Genomic DNA, 19,990 nt, shown 5'->3' with positions numbered 1-19,990 from the left:
GTAGCTTCCACTGTTTGTGTTGTGGTCCCTTGGTCTCTTTGAGTATATAAGTGATGAATGAGACACTCACACACACAACCTCTGTTGTAATTAGGCATACTCCCAAAGCTTAATGAACTACAGAAATGTGAAACTGTAAAACAGTGTTTTGACATTTTTTCTGGCCACATTTACACCCTCTAGCTGTGATAAATTTTAGTTAAGCAAGAGAGACAAATCCTGAAGACAGCCCGAGTTAAGGACTTCAAGCGTCTTCTCTCCATTTTCAAGAAAATAAAAGCAGTATAGATCATGAGGAAGTGACAGCTTGCTTTGCTAGCAGGTGCATTACGTTCATGATTCAGTGAGCACAAAGACTTGGAAATATTAATGCTTCCTGGTTAAAGCCAGGGATCGAGACAGGGACCAGCCCACCTTCTTGCTAAAGAATTGCTCTATGTGGTTGCTGTCTTCCTGGCTTGTGTGGTTTTGCAAAGCTAGGGTGACTTTCTCCCATGACCTGCAGAATGTAAGAGTGGGCACTACAGCGTTCTGTCCTCTAGATCATGCCCGCCCACCCTGCCTCAGTGTGGCCTGCACCATCCCCCAGGTTACCTGCTCCTGTGTGAATGTTCTCCACTCTCACATTAACAGACTGTACCCAAGTCCTAACCTCAGTCGCTGTTCCAAGCTAGGCTCCAAACGAAAGATGAGTTTACAGTATCTTAGCTGAGGCTGGAGAGATGGCTCAGTAAAGAGCACTTACTATTCTTGCAGAGGATCTGAGTTCCATTCCTACCACCCATGTCAGGCAGTTCAAAACTGACTCTAACTCCATCTCTGGAGCAACCTTACTTCTCCAAGCTCCAAGATGCCTGCTCTTACATTTGCATGGTACACAGAGAGACACACAGCCACACACATATTTCAAAATAAAAATTTATGTTTTTTTTTTAAAGTCTTAGCTGTTCGTAGATATGGGTACCAGATAATGACTAGAGCTGGCAGATTAATTCACTTGAATTTTAGGTTTCTGTGCTTGGAAATAAGACTCTGTCAAATTGCTACAATCAACCAAAACATGCTTTTCCTCATCCAAGTCAGGGAGGAGATTTAGCAGGGAAAAACAACAACAACAATAAAACTGGACAGGCACATGGGGAAGGATGCAAACGAGGCACTCATTTGTACTGACACCAAAGTTGATAAATACAGGAGTATATGGCAGGATTCTGCACTGATAGTTACTACCAGGTTATACTGCTGCTTCTGAGTTCACAGTACAGACACAAACTGGAGATTTGCTTAAAGTATACATTTCTAAAATATGCAGCACTGCCGGGGTACTTCCCTGTCAGGCTGTAATTGCTCTCAGGTTGATATTTCACGTCTAATTAGCTTGGTATCTTCAGAGACTGTAGAAACTTCTGAGCAGGCAGATACTGGCAAACTTACTTATAAAATGCTCCCCCGTTTCCAGATAAAAAGGTCACACCACGAAGGGTCGATCCTAATCAACTCTGCCTCATTTCATAGTTCATCATCTTTAGAAACATCTCAGCAGGGGACGCCGACAGAACTCCTATTGTTTATGACTGTGGTGATTTATATTTATATTAAAATTGTCATGGTTTGCTTAGGTTCAGATAACTTGTTTGCTTTGTTCTCATTATTGAATAATGAGTTTAAGAACACTGAGAATCTTCTGTCGGCCCATTACACTTCTCCTCTTCATTTGCCTTTACTCTAAATCTCTCTAAGAAAACCGAAAGAGGACACTATTTCTCATTTCATTTCTGTATGTTGTGGACTAATTTTTGCCTACGTGCAACCTATACTAAAGCCCCAGTCTTTCTACCACCTGAGTATTTGTAACTAATGTCGTTAGGAGGTGCTTAAGGTCACAGGAAGCCGTAAAGTGTGTTTAACTTCCCGATATTATAATTTAATTACAGTATTTTTTGTTTCCTCTGAACCCTGCCACATATCCCTCACTGCTCTAGTTCAGATCCGTGGCCTCTTTTTTTTTTTTTTTTTTTTTTTTTAATAAGCGTTATTGCATCCATATATGCATACACAAACATGTTTTTAAATACAATCTGCTCAGTCCATATAATGCTACTTGTATGTACATTTTCAGGGCTGTTTGGCACTAGACAACTGATTAGTGTTCTCTTCCCTGGGGAAAACCACCTCTCCTGACCCCAGCTTTCCTCTGTAGTTGCCTGTAGTTCTTTGTATGGTGTTGAAGGCTCTTGGTTTTGCCATGTCCACTGGTGCCATTTTCGGTCAGTTCCTGTTTAGATAGTCATGTTGGTGAAGCTTTATGGGTGTGCTTTTGACATTACTAGGAGACACAATCCCATAGAAAATTCCCTGACCCTCTGCCTCCTACAATACTTCTCAAGCTTCCTCAGTGCTCTTTGTGTTGGGAATAATTTGTAGATGTATCCATTTGGATTGGGCTCCACAGCCCTGCATTTTGATTGGTTGTGGTTTTCTTTAGCGGCATCTATCTGTTGCAAAGAGAGATCTCCTTGATGAGGGAGGAAGGCTACAGCCATCTGTAGGTTAGGAATAAATATTTATAGAAGCAGGAGGAGGGGGGATGGAATAGGGGGCTCCTGGGTGGGTGGGGGAATGGAGTAAGGGGCTAAAATCTGAAATGTAAATATAATATCTAATAAAAAAAAAGAAAAAAAGAATAAATGTTTAGATTGCTGTAGATTCTTCCCTGATAACCAGGATATCAGTATCCAGTAGTCCAATCATTGAGCAGTTGGCTAGGTTTCCCTCTTGTTGAACAGGTCTTCATTCCAAGTAGAGAGCTGTTGGTTATGGCCAAAGCAAGTGAGCAGGCAATGTTGCGCTGCATTGGAAAGGATGACTCAGTGTTTTGAAGTGCATAAACTCCAAGGTCTGTCTGAAGGGACTATGTACCAGCAGTGATGGTGTGTTAGTCACAGAGTTACCCGTAAAGATGCTGTACCAGCAATGGCATGTTAATCATAGACTGACCTGTAAAATGCAGCGAATGGGATGGCTTTGCAGAAGTGACCCTTAAGGATTTTCAGATGACATTATCGTAGATAACTTCAGTTCAGTTAATTTAACGACGAAGGGCTTCCAACAGTGGTTGATTTGACTATCACTTGATTGTATTTGTGGATCCCTTGTCAACAGTGATGCCAGCATATGAGTTTCTGGCTGTCTTGAGTCCAGGGTAGTAGTGTTATTGCCATGAGTTCAGATCTTCTTCAGTGCACCTGCCACTCTTTACTCTCTGGGTTCTCAAATAAGCAGTGTATTGTGTCAAGCCCTAGGCCTGTGTTCATCAGGCACAGGGGCGGTCTGTGCTTACTACTCTCTGATGTGTGTATCTGCTATTGTGCTTGTGGTCCCCCAGCTGGACAATTTGTCACACCTGCTGCTTGATTTGTTTCTCATCTGACATTCTCACAGCGTCATTCATTGAAGAGGAGACTCAGAATAAGCACCTTAAGCCACAGAGCTGACCCAACACAGAAGGCACCAAACACCCACTTTCAGATCCCATGTCTATTTCTAGAATTATGCGTAAGGCAGTGCAATAGCTAGGAAACCAATTCCTCACTGGACCAAGACTTTCCTTCTAAAGTGAAGAACAGAAATAACATGTTCTCCTGGATTGATGAAAGTGATGACGCTGGTGATAACGGTGATAATGGTGCTGGTGATAATGACGATGGCATGGTGACGGTGATAAATGTGGTGATGTTGATTATGGTGGTCATAATATTAATGAATGGGCTTATAATGTGAGGTTGATGACAACGGTTATGGCGATAGTTATGATGATGGTGGTGGTGGTAGCTGTATGATTGTCACAATGATAATCCCAATATTTTAGAAGTTATCATTCATGTCCAAAGAGGAAATGTGTGTGCACATGCATACACACATACACACACACACACATACACACACATACACACACACATACACACACACATACACACACACATACACACACACAGATACACACTCACACACATGCTCCTAAATCATCACCTCAGTATGTGTATCAAGGCAAAAGCATCATCTCCCTGAAAGCACTCCTATCAGATCTGAATATTCACGTATTTATTCTTCCTATAACAACACAAATCTCCCTCAGGGAACTCCCTAATGAGGCATGTCAGCACTACAGACCATGCTCACCATGAAAACACTGTTTCATGTTTTCGAGGTTTGACAGATTTTTAAAAGGAGAGATCTTTGCTTTTGCCATTTATACGCAGATTTTATGGAGAATTTTAAAACTTTGGAAACAGGATGCCGATTTAATAAATATATATTTTTCTATTGGCAAATATATTGGAAACCATTTTGGAAGTTGCACATATATGCGTAACAGCACATCTTCATAAACATCCCCTTTTTGTATGGAGAAATGTAGGAAGCCTACATTTTTCTACTAAAATTGAAAGTAGAAGTCCCTGTTGTTTAGAGTTCTGAAATGCAAGTCCTCACGCTCAATTCCCCGAGGAATCTCGCTGGAGGCATCTGGCATCTCTGAATTTTAATAACCGCTTTTATAAAAGTTTTCCCTTTTGTCACCCACACAGAATATGAGTGTCTGTTTTCAAGCTCTCCTCCCTCCTCTTGCATCTCTGCCTTCTAGCCTGAGGCTTAGTCAGTTCTGCCCCCCAAACCTTCCAGGTCCTTTGATAAACACTCCCTAGGGGTTTCTGCATGCCTCAGAACTTCCATGGTTAGTGTGTGCCTCTTCCTTCTCTGAAAAGATGAAACTGAAAAATATATTAAAGGAGGGAAAGAAACAAATCTGGCACAGCAGGTTGTCAGCCTTCACACGGGAGGGGAGAACGCTCCAGAGACAGAGAAACTTGGCTTCAAATAAAACATGTACTCCAAAGAAGAAACGGTGCCTCCCTAATTCCTTTCATCTGTTTGAGGAAAAGCATCATGTGGCATTGTAGTGTCCCATGAAGCTGATTGACTCTCCAGAAGGAGAGTCTTTTCCCAAGCTGCCCCACTTGGAAGTCAGGAGCTGAGGTCTCCTATTGGAGATGATGTCACGGGACATGTGCTGGGAGGCAGATTAGTGTCAATGCGTCTCTAGGTTGACATGTCAGGACATCAACTATGCATGTGTGGTGTTACTTACCACCCAGAACCTGGGCAACATATAGGGACATTTGGTTTGTAATTTGAGGGAATCCAAGAAAATTGTTTCTGGGCGCTAAACTAGACATGCTCCAAAAATCCCTTGTCATTTTAATGTTTTGTGAATCTGTTACCAGTTTCTACATTTATTTCTCTATCTTTGTGAGGATTCAGGGGAGGGTGTATCTCTTAGTCACCACTTTATTGATGTGAAGAGACTCTGTCTTAGTTATGGTTTTACTGCTGTGAACAGACACCATAACCAAGGCAACTCTTATAAGGACAACATTTGATTGGGGCTGGCTTACAGGTTCAGAGGTTCAGCCCATTATCAAGGCAGGAGCATGGCAGTGTCCATGAAGGCATGGTAAAGACAGAGCTGAGAGTTCTATATCTTTATCTGAAGGTTGCTAGTGGAAGACTGATTTCTAGGTAGCTAGGATGAGGGTCTTAAGCCCTCACCTAAAGTGACACCCCTACTCCAACAGGGCCACACCTTCTACCTAATAGTTCTACTACCTGGGCTAAGTATATACAAACCATCACAGACTTCATGACCAAGGCAACTCTTACAAAGAAAAACATTTAACTGGGCCTTGCTTACAGCTTCAGAGGTTTAGTCCATTATTGTCATGGGCAGGGAGCATGCAACACACAGGCAGACATGATGATAGAGAAGTAGCTGAATGTTCTGGAGGTAGCCGGTAAAGAGAGACACTGATCCTAGCTTGGGCCTTTGAAACCTCAAAGCTCACCCACAGTGTCACACTTCCTTCAACAAGGACATGCCTCCTAATCCTTCTCAAGCATTGCCACTCCCACTGACTAAGCATTCAAATCTATGAGGCTATGGGAGTCATCATTCAAACCACCACAGAATCTTTGCGCATCATGCAGATGACAATCTTGGTTGTTCATCCTAGCCTTCTCTTGCTTGCAGCTGTGTATATGAAGCCAATTGCCTATGAATGCAAAGGTGTGCCTGTGTGCACCTCCCTTCTCTCTGCAGGGATTGCAGCTACCCTGTCTGGCTTTTTACATTGGTTCTGGGGATTCGGTGACTTAAACTCAAGTCCCATGCTTTCATGGCACCAAGCCATCTCATTTGTCTCATTACCAAGTTTGGACACTAACCTGTGTTATCCACGGACCTCCTTGGGATTTTAGGAATAATGACAAGACTGAGTGATGGTTATCAAATGAAGAAAATTTTTGTTATTGGCCCCAAGTGGGAAAAAGTGGGGAACAGACCTGAAAATGATGGTGTCTTGTGGGGTGATAGAAACAGTGGAGAGAGGGCTATGTATTTTGTTTCTGTGCACCAAGCCTCCTCATTCCTTTCATGCATCTTCAGGATTGTTGTCATAGCAACTGTCACTGGAGGCCATGCCTTTTGCTGACAGAAAGATGGGATGAAAAGAATGATGTCAGAGGAGTCCAATGTCACTCTGGCAGCCATCTTAGAGTTAAGTAGTTTTGGCCAGTCCACCTGAAGAGGCATGCTCCAGGCACCCTGTCCTTACAAATAGCAAGATCAGGGTGGATATAGATTCCAATAGGTTATAAGGCAGTGTAAGATCAGGGCCTGACGGCAGCTGCAGAATACAACTCATTGTAATATATAAGTCTATTAAGAATGTTTGTATATAGCTGGGCAGTGGTGGCACATGCCTTTAATCCCAGCACTTGGGAGGCAGAGGCAGGCGGATTTCTGAGTTCGAGGCCAGCCTGGTCTACAAAGTGAGTTCCAGGACAGCCAGGACTACACAGAGAAACCCTGTCTCAAAAACAAACAAACAAACAAACAAACAAACAAAAGAATGTTTATATGTATGTATGTACTATGTACATATGTATGTATGTATGTATGTATTTGTATGTATGTATTTATATTTATGTATGTGGGGGTTGTTGCACATGTATAACAGTGAATATTGTGGTCAGAGAATAACCTCCTGAATTCTGTTCTCTATTTTCACCATATGGACCTGGGATCCTTCTCATTTGATGACAGGCTTGGAAGGACACTTAGCAACTGAGACAACCCTTTGGGCTCTCTGTTCTGTGTGTGTGTATCTAACAATAGAATACTAATGTAATAAGTAGTTTTATGATGTTTGACTACCTAGTAAGATTATGTGGGGTGTTTTCTTTTTCTGAGTATTTAGTTTTTTCACTTGTCTCATACATTGTAATGAAAACTAATGGAAGTTGAGAGAAAGACACCAAAATGAAACCAAACCCAGTAGAAGTAGTGAAATACATAGAGAGGTCCAAAACTGGGTACCACATTTTCAACATCATCACTGATTGGTGAGGACACAGAGGTCCCTGTACTCACAGAGAAGCACTCAGAGAATCAGGAATGTTTATTGCCCAGGAGTGTCTTCTCAATGGAAGAGATAAAAATCAAATACCTGCTGTGGTAGTTTGAATATGCTTGGCCCATGTAAAGTGGCACTATGAGGAGGTGTGGCCTTGTTGGAATAGGTGTGGCCTTGTTGGAGGAAGTGTGTCACTGGAGGTGGGCTTTGAGGGCTCCTGGTGCTCAGGCTCCGCCCAGTGCAGAAGAGCCCCTCCTCCTGGTTGCCTTCAGAAGAATCCTCTCCTAGCTGCCTTTGCTTCCAGATGTAGAACTCTCAGCTCCTTCTCCAGCACAGTGTCTTCTTGGATGCTGCCATGCTTCCTGCCATGGCAGTGATGGACTAAAACTCTGAAACTGTAAGCCAGCTCCCGTCAAATGTTTTTTGTAAGAGGAGCATTTGTCATGGTGTCTCCTCACAGCAATGGAAACCTAAGATACCCATGTTCCATCCAGAAGACTAGAAGTGGGTTTTTTTTAATGACCTGTTGACCTCTTTGCTACCTGTGGAGACAGACCTCAAATCTCCCAGAATGACTATTCCAGACTCTTCCTTCCCTAGACTATTATGCTTCCTTAGGGGAGATGACACATGTACTTTATGGCCTGCGGACCCTATGCTATTGGTCAGAGAGCACACTAGATTCTAGGCCTTCTAGCTAGAGAACCTTCCCTCATAATCACAGGTACTTTGTAAAAGAGTTTCTATGTGGCCACACCTTCAGCCTTATTGTGCACCAGAAACTGGAATCGTTATGGGAATTATTGTTACCTGGAGACCCTTTTCAAAATTCTAGTGTTTAAATATACCTACAAGAAACTGCCTAGCATTAAACTCCCTGAAGTCTCACCCAGGCTGGTAAGTCAATCTGTACTGGGTTTTCATTCTTATATCTTCTTTGGGTTCTCTTCCCTACCTGGATACCTTCATGAATCCCCTCAGCTGATCAGAAGAGAAAATGCACCTGAAAGTGAATTTGAGCAGAAATTTCTAATGGAATGTAATTGGGAATTGAGAATTTCTCATACATGACCAGGTGCTAATACATTAAATTATTGCTTTTCAGATTTGGGCCATACTGAGCTTTCCAGATAGGTCAATTTCCCAATAAAAATAATGGTTCTCCTCGCTTGGGCTCCTTTCTAGCTTCCTGGCATTGTTCCTCCTGTCCATCTACACAGCTGCACATGGACAAAGGTGGCTGACACTTGCATCTGAGTGGCTATGTCTTATGCCTCGGATTCTGGAGGACCTCATTTAATATAAATAATTTTTTATCAGCTTTCTGGAAAAAAAAGTGTGTGTGTGTGTGTGTGTGTGTGTGTGTGTGTGTGTGTGTGTGTTCTGAGAGATGTGTTAACTGTGAAGGATACAGTGGAGGAAGGACATAAAAAGACAGACACTGTGCCTGTCACACTGCACAATCCCCGTTTAAAGAGACAATGTCACTTGTTTACAAATACTGATGACTCAGAGCCCCAGAGAACTGTGGGACCAAGCAGGCTGGATTAAGCTGCTCCACCCTGCACGGTGGCACGGTGCATCAGCTCGCTTTGGCTGACATTTGTCTGCTATGGGATTCTGAATATTACAGGGAGAAGCTGCAGTTTTCTAATAATAGAGTTACTACTATATGAAACTCTAATTCTCATCAAAGAGAACTGAAAGAAAAATACATAGATTCACCAGTATCTCAGTAACCTGATACAATGGTTGCTGTGGATCTGCTCCCTTGCTGGACTCATTATGGTTGCCTGTCTGTGCAAATACAGGCACACACACACACATACACACACACACGATGTACATACAGGAGGTATACACACATGCACACATGATGCACACAATGATATACACATTCTGTGTACACACAAAACACACAGAGGAGGTACATACACATATACACAGATGATGTACATACAGAATATATACACACATACATACAATGTACACATGATCTACATACAATGTACATACATGATGCACACACACCTCTAAAAACAGAGTTCACTGCTAGTTGGTGTGTGCCCACTTGCCACTTTCCTCCAGAAAGCTTGAAAATGGTATCCCTGGGAGGACACAGTCTCTGAGTTCGGAGCTATGGCCTGCAGGGAGGATGGCAGCCACTGAGCTAGGAGGATGTACTGGCAGTCCGGTAAGAGAACTGTGTCCCCACTGGATTCTGCCATACCACAAGCTGGTCCCTATGACGTGCCTTCCTCTCCTTCCCAAACATCAGCTGTGCGTACTGGTTTATGGTCAGAAAGGCCAGTAAGGAGGTGAGGTCTATCAGAGAGCTCTAATTCCTTTTTCCTTAGATTGTGGTTTTGATGTAGGTAAAAATTATCACTTCATCCTGAATTAGACTTACTAAATTTAGTCTCTCTAAATTCAGCTTCTTCATTTAGACTCTCTTTTATACTGGTTTGTAGGCATTTTATTGTAGATGTTGTCAAAAAAATATTCATATGTTTGGTGTGTGTGCGTGTGTATGGTGGTAGTGTTGGATACAGTGTGTGCGTGTGTCTGTATGGTGTATATATGTGTAGGGGGTGTGTGCATACGGTGGTAGTGTTGAACACAGTGTGTGCATGTGTATGGTGTATGCATATTGCATGTTCACCTGGGTGACTGCATGCTGCATGTCACGTTTGTGCATGTGTGTGACAACATCTCTCCATTTCACTATTGAGGCAGAGCCTTGTCACTGAGGCAGGGGGTTGGCATTTTGGCTGCTTTGGATAAGCCAGCTTGCTCAGGATGCCTTGTCTCTGCTCCCTGTGGACTGGAAATATACAGGGGCTGACACCCCCAGCAGCTTTTAAGTGGGTACCAGGGTCAGAACTCCTCTGGTCCTTGTGTTTGTGTACCTAGAGCAGGACTCACTGTGCATCTGCTCAGAGCCTCTTAAGAGCTTTATAGTTATTCATTTTCGTTAGAATTTAATTGACATTTGGTTAATTTGCTAAGGTTGCAAGGTTTCTGTGTAATTTAATGTTAGACACCACTCCTCCTTGTTGCCTCTGTTCCTCTGTCAGAACTCAGCCCACTCTGTGTGTAAGGTTCCAGTTGTGTCTTGCTGGAACTTCACCAGCTCTGCCTTGAGAAGGTTCCTTCTTGTTGACTCTGTAGCTTGCAAACGTCTTCTAGACAGTTGTTTGTCTTGATTGTGTTTATGGGGAGGTTTTGGACCACTGACCTTTGATCTTTTAAGGATATTGAACTTGACTTTCCCTGATAGTTTTCCATGAGATATAAATCCTGTGTATTTGCTGATCTGCTTCAACCCTTTAGTATCAACATGGATAACACCTCTTTTTATAAAATCTTCACGGTGCTGGTCATAGGTTTTAGGTGGTTTTTTTTTTTTTCCCCATACAAATTCTATAATTGGGTTCTTCAGTTCCCTATGATGAATTCCCAGATACAGTATTAATCTGTAGTTGCTTCAAGAACAACAGGCTTGTTCTCATTCCACAAGCTTCATCCCTAAACCCCAAATGAGCCTACCCTTTGGCTCATTTGCCTTTTATGTTCTGGAAATGGTTATAAATTTCATATGCATTTCACCTATATTTGGGGAATCATGTCTTGAATTTTGGCTCCAGTTTTAATTGGCGTCTCCAGTTTGAAGTTTCCTTCCGGCACATTCTAATTGCTCCTGCCAGTTGTTTACCATTACTGCGACTGCTTCATGAAGCTTACAGAGGGCGTCCGTCCATCCTCCTGGATCCTCCACATAGCTAATTACACGGTTGGAAGATGCCAGCTTTCTCTCACTCATTTCTGTACTATTAATCTCATTGCAGCGGGGAGACTCCAGGTCAGCAATGTGAGGACCATCCGGGTCAGTGCTGGTCGTTATTAGAAAGAGCAGAAACCCTGGCTTCCACCTGACTTCACCTCAAAATAGTTCCTGTGGGCTCTGGTACTCAGTCTAGGCACAGTAAAGAACTTCCCTAATGTGTTCTTGTTTTCCAGAGTCCCTTCTGAAGGGTCATGGTGCATTGTAGACTGTGCTCTTTATGGGTGTCTGAGATAATCATATGCACATACGTTAGCTATTTGAATATGCTGATGTAATTAATTCCACTAATGGATTGTCCCACCCTCTGACAACCTTGAAAGCACACTATTTCTTCAACACTCTCAAAGATCACCAGGGGTACTCAGAGAGGTTAATTAAATCACCTCAGTGACACAGTTAAGTGGAAAAGTGGGGACTAGAGGAGGCTTCCTTGGCTCCTCATTCAGGGTATCAGCTCACCTGGCCCTTTGGGGTGAAGAGTCAGTCACTCTGTGGGACACTACATGGGACTTTTATTTCCCAAGGGAAGATTAGTGTATCGTGTTCCTTCAGGGAGCCTCCTGCTGTCTGGGGCTGGGGGTGTCCTGGAGCACAGAGCTGTTGTCAGGGTGACCTGCCTGCAGGGATCCACTGACAGGAGCAAATTCCCAGCATGCTACCTGGCCTAGTGGACCTGGTGCACTGCTGCTCAGAGCAGTGCCTCAGCAGTGGAAGGGAGAATCCTCCACCTTCACCCAGAGCACATTGGGGCCTAGATCTCATCCCTCCGTTTCCCCATGGAAGTTGCTGTGGTTTGTATTCTCTAGTCTGACTCTCATTCAAACTCCCCCTTCCTCCAGAGACCGTTGTTGACGTTCTGTAAGTCAGTTAGCCCCTCCTGCTCTGGACAGCTAGACTACAGGTCCTGCTCATTCTACCCATGAATGAGTCAACTACCTCCTTCCTTCACACAGGTCCTGTAGATTGGGTCTTCCTAGGTGCTTCTGTTCTGCAGATCCTCAGCCTACATCTCGCACCTACACCATTCCCACGCTCTGTCTCCCACCCTAGAGAAGGTGTGACCTGGGATAATGGAGTCCATGAATAAGGCAACTAGGGTCTCATGTGATAGCCAACTTATTCAGAAGAACATCACACAATTCATACTCTGGGGGTTAGGGGAAGTCACATGAACAAAGACAAGCCACTTGGCATGTGGCGAAAGCCTGTTTTCCCTTAAAGATGTATAAATAAATAACAATTGCCATCTGTAATGAATAGTCTGAAGTAAACTCGTTTCTATCCACTGCACCTGGGGAGAGACTGAAAACACATTTAAAGGACAGCTCTGTATTTTGAAGAAATGGAGGTCACAAGACTCCAGTCTTGGTTTTTGTTGTTGTTGTTTTAATTTTCCTACCAGCACTCAAAATTCTCCTTGCACATCTTCATTCTTGGACCAGGTTCCTACACCTCCCCAAGCCATAGCTCTGAAAACTCACATCCATGCTCCTCCCGGCTATTGACCCTTAATGGTCACTCTGCACTTCCCACCCCTGAGCTGCCCACCCCCACACTGTCCAACCCGAGCTTCCTGTCCCCTCTCATCATGAATTTTCCAGGGACTTTTAATGTCTTGCATCTGGCCTCCCCTCACCAAACACAATGACCCACCCATTATTGTTACTCTACCTTTAAAGCAAGGTAAGGTTCCTGGGACACCACCCAGCTACCCAGATGCCCTTCTAACACATCAGAGGTTTGAGGGCTGCATAAGACTCTTTGGTACCAACAAAGCCATGACTAGCTGACTGGTCATGTAGGCTGGGCAAGATGTTGGCATGTCCATCACTGGACTCCAAATGTCAAGGCAGCCTGGACCACTATGCTTAGGAAACAAGAGCCTGGCAGGATGTATCCTGTGAGTACTGCAGATGAATTCTGTCTCCCGGGTTCTCAAGTAGAATCCGTAATGCCACATTCTTCAGAACATGACCATCGGTGGAGATGGCAACACTACATGAGTGTACTGTTAACAGAGAGGATGTGGGTCTTAGCACAACATGGCTGCTGTCTCTACAAAGAAGGATCCAAGCAAACACACAGAATGAAGAATACCTGGGTTGTAAGGGGCAAGTACTGTTTGCACTCAGGAAGAGAACCCCCTTTACCTTGCACTTCAGCCTTCATAACTGTGAGAATCCAATGATGGTCTGTCAGCCCTGTCAGGCCGTGATGCTGTTACGGTCACTCCAGAAAGCCAAGACAGTAAGCCATTGTTCTGCTTGTGTATCCGGTAGCTGGCTACTACCTGACGGGATTTGGGAAGAGACTGGCTTGGGAGACTAGTTTATCAACGTTTTTATCCACTGATGAGTCTATAGCTGAGTGTGTCCTAGGAGGTGGGCAGGGTGAAGGAAAATGCTCACAATGAATGTGTTCTGAAGGGCATTTTTTTCTTTTTAACTAGGAACTTGTATGTGCCCCATCTTTCTGCTTCCTGGATGCTGTGAAGTGGGCAATCCCCTCTCTGCTATGACCCTCTGTGTCATCTTAGGGGCCAGAAATGTAAGTGCCAACAGACATGGGTGGAAATCTCTACAGCCATGAGCTAGAATCAATCTCTCCCCCTTCGGGGTTGCTTCCTCAGAACTTGGTCACAGTAGGAGAAAGGCCAGTTACCATGGCCATAACAGTGCTGTCTGCCAGGACAGCATTCTGTTAGCTTTACATCATGAAGCACAGACAGTAAGGCAGTGCGATCTGTGCACTCTCCAGTAGCTGCCTCCCACACCCAAGGCTTCTGCCTCAGACATCTGATCTTTCCTCCTTAGATGAATTTAACCCTACACTACACAAGATGCATTCCATGTGTCTGCAATTACGCATGCCCCCAGTAGCAGCTAATATGAGTGTACTGGTCATATAAATCAATGCAAACATTGATAGCCATGCATACTAAAGAAACTCAGGAGAAAATTCCTGCATAAACACGAGCAAACACGTATACATATGTCACATATTCATATACGCAGATTTGTGCACACACATTGCAAAATCTCGAGTGACTCTGAGGCTGGGCAAGCTGGGTGATATTACTTTCCCCATGTTTGCCGTATTATCTCTGTGCCGTCAAGGGGCTGAGTTGGTGGCTCTCACTTTCCCTGCTTGACTTTTGTTTATTTATTGCTTTTGCGCCTGGCTGCTTTTCTCCAGAGGTGGTGCAGCTGAGTTTAGATCCATAGCCACGTTCATTAGCATGGCGGCAGCAGCAGAGCCTTGTGCCACCCTCTCCCTCTCCTCTGTGGTGATGCCAGGGAGATACAGAGACAGCGGGGATTTATTGACACGGTGTTATTTAATTATCTCGATGGCCTTTTTCGAGCTGAAGAAGGAATGCCTCTCAGCAGCTGCCTCCCACTCTCAGGCAGTGTTTTCTGGCCGGCGCGTGTCTGCCTCTGTATTCCCAACCTTGACTCTTGCTCTTTAGAGCTTTCTCAGGAAATTCAATTCCTCGGGATTAGGAGCCAGATATGAACAGTGCCTGCCTGCACCACAGCCTCCACTATAGAACTTCCAAACCGTGCTTGTCTCAGTCGCCTGGGGCTCAGCTCTGAAGCATGTGAGGGCTAAGACCTTTGCCATGATAATATTGAGCCTTATTTCCTTACTGAATCCAAAGATAGAAAAGCAAGGAGCCCGGTCCTTCCAGTGTCAGCTCCCAGCACAACCGCTTCTGGGTCTGGACCAGCCTTCATGTTAGGGATTCCTGGTATCTAACTTATGGTCTCAGATATGTCTCTATACTCATATTAGAAACTGATTCCGGTGCAAAGCTGGTCTGCAGTAGCAAGTCACGTGGTCCTGGCTTCCTGGTGCTATCAAAGTCCCCAGAGACACCAGCTACCAGCAACTCTTTTTCACTGCCTGTGGCCAGCTGTTCCAGAGTCTGTGGTGGATGTCCAGCAAGAACCCCTTCACAGCTGACTCCTGTGTCTACCTGCCCGGACAGTGGGAGGCCGGGTCGCCACTGAGCACACCAGGCACCTTCCAGTGCTCATAAGACAGAGGGGAACAAAGGACACAGATAGCATGGGCAGGGTGGAAGAGTGCAGGCTTGGAGGGAAGGATGGAAGGCCAGTGCTCCTCTGCTACAGGAAGAGTATTCCCTGGAAGGTGCAGGGAGCAAGGGGACGCCCTGGTCTTATGTTGTGCTGGGCTGTGCTGTGCTGTGCTGTGCTGTGCTGGGCTGTGCTGTTCTATACTATCCTGAGCTGAGCTGGTCTGCACTGTCTTCCAGAATGCTTTCCCTGGCAGGAGCCCTCATGACAAACCCCATCTCACCGCAGCTGCCTTCATCACTCACGCATGGTCCTCACTGGAGTTGATGTGGAGCATTTTACAAGCTCAGTCTGTGACAGGCAGGCCCTTGCATTGTGGAGTGCAGAGTAGGTCAGGAGCTGCCCCCGCTTCCCACCGTCAGTTCAGCTCTAGCAGGGACCTTGTACCACCAGGTCCCTGCCTAGCAATGCCCAGCTTGGCCAATACAGTCAAGGTATAGGCACTTTTAACTCCACACTGAGAGAAGTCCCTTCTGACCAAGGGGGGTTGTGAGGGGCCTCAGCCAGAAGGCCCCTGGAGGCATCCACGCTGATGCCTGGGCTTGCGGACTGAATCAACCCTGTCCATCATGTACCTTATGTGAAGCCATCTTCCTGATTCCCTAGATCACCTTGGTTCCTGTCTTGTCTTCTCATGCCCAGCTGGTTCTCTGCTCATTGAGTATCTGGCTATGCTTCCCTCCAAGATTAGCCATCAGAGTCATGAAATTAGAAAGGGCTCATGAGAGGGCAGAAAGGGATGAGGGTTGTCTTAGGGTTTTACTGCTGTCAACAGACACCATGACCAAGGCAACTCTTAGAAGAATAACCTTTAACTGGGGCTGGCTTACAGGTTCAGAGTTTTAGTCCAGTATCATCAAAGTGGATGGAGAACATGGCACCATCCAGGCAGGCATGGTGCAGGAGGAGCTGAGAGTTCTACATTTTCATCTGAAGGCTGCTAGCAGAATACTGACTTCCAGGCATCTAGAATGAGGGTCTTAAAGCCCATGCCCACAGTGACACATCTACCCCAACAAGGCCACACCCACTCCAACAAGGCCACACCTCCAAATAGTGCCACTCCCTGGACTAAGCATATAGAAACCATTGCAGGGGATGAGCAGACATTGGAACACACCTGGTCAGAAAAAAAGATCTGAAGAAGAAAGTGAACCTGCCAGAGATGGACATCAGAGGACAGTGGGGGTAGGGGTCCAAATGGAATGGCATGTATATGAGAATGCCACAATGAAACACAATACTTCATGTGTTAGCCTGCAAAGTTAATTTAAAATAAAACAACACAATTCCATTTCTCCATTCACGGGCATGTAGGGTATTCTACCTACAGGCCTTGCCCCGGCAGCCCTAATGGTGTCATCGTGATGAGATTTCTGATCTCTGTCTTATATATTGGGGCCGGGGTTCTTCTCCCAGGTGACAGGCCCACTCCATGCTTGAGGCCGAGGCCGCTTGCTGCCATTGCCTGAGGAAATGCTTTCATATTCTGGGTTGCCTGATCCTTTAGTTCCAAGAGCACCACTCTCTCCTGGGTCAGGCCATTGTCCCAGGGAGACACTAGTGTCATCTGCAACCACCCCTACCTGTGGCTCTGTGCTAGCCTTGAAGCTTCCTCACTGGCCCCTCTCTAAGAAGGTAGGCTGAGGCTGCTCCCTAAGAGTCTCTCATCCAGGGCATTTCCTGCTAGCTGCTGCCCTCTAGACCCCCCCTCACCCATGCAACTTTGCATATGCTCAATATTTTTGCTTTTTCCTTTGGAACCTCAACATTAAACATATTATTGAGAAAATAGTGAGCTGTGTGAGACAGTTGCCACCCATCTTAGAGCATGCGTAAGTCCTATCCCTCGTCCCCTCCAGGGTTCCTTGCTCATCCACATGGACAGTGAGTGCTAAGTTAAGTGTGAAGTGCAGTTTGGCAGGAAGCCATAGCCAAGTTATTGTTTAATTCTGGATTCTTGCCCACTAATAAAATACTGGCTAAGCAAGAAACATGAGCTAAAAGAAAAAGGCAGAATTTATGTCTTTGAGGAAAAACCAGCCCAAGTGACTTGACAGTCTCTCTCTCTCTCTCTCTCTCTCTCTCTCTCTCTCTCTCTGTCTCTCTCTCTCTGTGTGTGTGTGTGTGTGTCCTTGTCTCTGTCTCTGTCTCTCCTTCCCCCATCCCTATCTATCTCTGTCTCCTCTTATCACCCTCTCCTCTGCTTTTTATTAAAGGTGTATTTTCCCTATTTTCTTCATTATTACTTAGAACAAGAATCACAAAGACAGAACTGCTGCTGTGCACCTGTTTTAGCCTCCATTGCTGGCAGGTTGGGAAACAGAGGCTTAGACTGTCACACAGCAGGGAGAACTTGAATATATAACGACACAGGTCACAGCTGCTGTTGTCACCTGCTAATTGTCTTAGGACCAGTGTCCAGACACAGGGACACTTTGCACTTGAATTTAGCTCTCCCGGCACACTTCAGGAAGGAGAGGATGAACCAGCCATGTGAAGCTCTACTTTGATAACACAGGAAGCCCTGGCCTTACAAAGAGGCATATGGATGTAAGTCTTTCTTGTGCATTAATTGTTGATTTGGACAAAAATGGGCCAGAATGTTGCTATGGAAGCCAAACTTTTCAGAACTGATGACATCTCTCTCTTATGCAAAGAAAATGTATTCCTAATCTTTATTGTTTACACTTGCCTGACTAAAAACCCCTCCTTTTGCCCCATTCCAGTTTCAGCTGAGATCACCTCCTACTTTGGTTTTCTGCATCAAGCCTTGATGTCTCCCAATGGTTGCTCTTGAACACGCTGCACAGAGCTTCAAACTAAGGTCACATGTGGTCACTCCATCTAACCCCTTCTGTCTTAGTTGATGTCCACTTTCTGTGAAGAGACACCATGACCAAGATAAGTCATAAAAACATCATTTAATTGGGGCTTGCTTACGTGCAGATGTTTAGTCCATTGTCATCATGGCAGGAAGCATGATGGCAAGTAGGCAGACTTGGAACTAGACAGGTCCAGATTGCCAGGCAGGAGGAAGAGAGAAACCTGGGGACAGCTTGGGCTTCTGCAATCTCAAAGTTCACCCATGTTGACACACTTCTTCCGAGAAGGTAACACCTCCTAATCTCTGTCACGTAGTACCACTTCCTAAAGACCAAACATTCAAACCATGAGCATATGGGGCCATTCTTATTCAAACCACCCACCCTTCTAGTAGTAAGAGCCTGGCTGGGTCCATCTTGACTTCATCTCCAATATTATTTCTCCTGTACTTACAACCTATAGTCTATTATCCTAGCATATCTTCTGCAATCCTCTCAGGACCTTCTTGTCTCAGGGCCTTAGCCTGGGGCAGCCCAGTGACAAAGCATGCTTTTGTATTCATTAAAACTTATATTCTCCATACCCAGCAAATCCTTGGTCAGAAGAAGCATGTCAGGCCCCAGGAAACTTGTGAAGAAGTCGGGGTCAGAGGCTGGGAAGACTGACCATCAGTGGAGATTTACCTTTAGTTTTGTTTAAAGACACTCCACACACCAGGGTTTCCAGTTTATACTCAACCGTTGCATTGATCACCTGAGCCCCGGGAAGTCGCTGGTGGCTGCACATTGGCCCCTAGCAGCGGACTGCAGTTGGAGACAAGTTCTCTTCTTTGTGTATTTTCGAAGCATAAGACCCAGCTCTCAGATCATGATTAATAGCTGTTTGATTGACCCCTCTGTTACACTGCCCTGTGATTAATGGGTTTATGTAGTAAACCCAAGAACACTTCCCAGTATGTTTTGGGCTGTTGGTTTACTCAGGGCTTATGTTTGTCAACACAAAAATAATTCTCACCTCAAAGGGCAAATAAAATAGTTTGTTCTAGAGTCAATATGCGTGACCATGGTCTGGGAGCACAGATTTAAGTCACCCCAAATATAATATTCAAATATAGTAACAGTATGATGACATTTTTATTAATAAACAAAGGAACTCATAAGTTGAGCTACTTTTCAAAAACATCATTGGAAAACATCAGGCAAGTAGGTTGGAGCAAAGCAAGGAACACTCCAATGGGCCTCCGATGTTGCCTAAAGATGCACACATCCTTGGTTTTGTGGAAGATACTGGTCCAGAGGTTCTTTACCTGTTAGTCAAAAGGTTATTTGGTCAGACATGGAGGATGGCAGAGAAGGGCTAGAGAGGAGGTTAAAGATTGTCCTAGATGAATTAGGATTAGGATCTGGACCTGAAACTTTCCAGCCTCCCCTCTGTCATTAGTATTCCAACCAGCTCACCAGGCAGGTAGAAGGTTCAGGGGAAAGTGCTATTCCTATCTGGGGACTTTACTCTATGGAAAGTGAACTTGGAATGTGGGGCGAGAGGCTGTTTTCACCTCCCAGAGAGACTCACCTGTGAGAAGAGGTGGCCACAATGCTCCAGAAGTATCTGTTCCACCTGCCGCCTGCCCCAGGTGTAGATCTCCCTCTATGGCAGCTCTGTCATTCCAGAACCCCCACTGTCTACTGCCTGCTCTGAAATACTGAAGTGTCATCCACTGTGTCCCTAGTGAGAGTGAGGCTGGGGGT

This window comes from Arvicanthis niloticus, chromosome 19 (assembly GCF_011762505.2).
Source record: "Arvicanthis niloticus isolate mArvNil1 chromosome 19, mArvNil1.pat.X, whole genome shotgun sequence".
Lineage (NCBI taxonomy): Eukaryota > Metazoa > Chordata > Mammalia > Rodentia > Muridae > Arvicanthis > Arvicanthis niloticus.
This window is presented reverse-complemented; position numbering follows the sequence as displayed.